Genomic DNA, 647 nt, shown 5'->3' on the forward strand with positions numbered 1-647 from the left:
AGCGTTCAGGATGAGATAGAAGAGGAAGAGGTAGCCCCAGTCGCGCGGCAAGATAGTCTCTGAGACCAAGGCTTTCTCCGCCATGATCAAGCCGCTGACAAAGAAAATGATGGTCTCGGTAATGAAGGCCGCCATGGCCCAGAAGGAGGTCAATGACCGGGTGACCCGGGCGGAGATACGGCCGACGCTGTGGAAGGAGAGGTAGAGACCAGCCACCACCATGGAGAGGACACCCGAAGCTTCGGCGAGCTCGGCAAGGAGGTAGGCACCGTAGCCGCAGAGGATGGTCACTGGAAAAGGGAGGAAATGAGGAGGATTTGGTGAGTTGCTCGTGGAAGAGAGCCAGAGTCCCCTTCCGGGCCTCATGGAGGACAAGGACGCGATTGCCCCGCCCGTTCCCCTCCGCTGACTCATAAGACCTGGTGTTTTAAAAACGCACCGGTAATTTCAGAGGCGGAGTCGTTGATGAGCGTGCCGAGGATGTAGCTTGTGGCGGCCCCTACCACCACCCCAATGGCCGGCCCGCCCAGACAGAGAGTAACGGCCGCCTCCAACGTCTCCAACGGCGAGAAGGTCTCTTCGTGCAGGACGAGTCGGCTGAATATCGTGTACAGGACGATGGCAAAGCCGTCGTTCAGCAAGCTCTC

Source organism: Nannochloropsis gaditana, assembly GCF_000240725.1.
Source record: "Nannochloropsis gaditana CCMP526 unplaced genomic scaffold scaffold343, whole genome shotgun sequence".
NCBI lineage: Eukaryota > Eustigmatophyceae > Eustigmatales > Monodopsidaceae > Microchloropsis > Microchloropsis gaditana.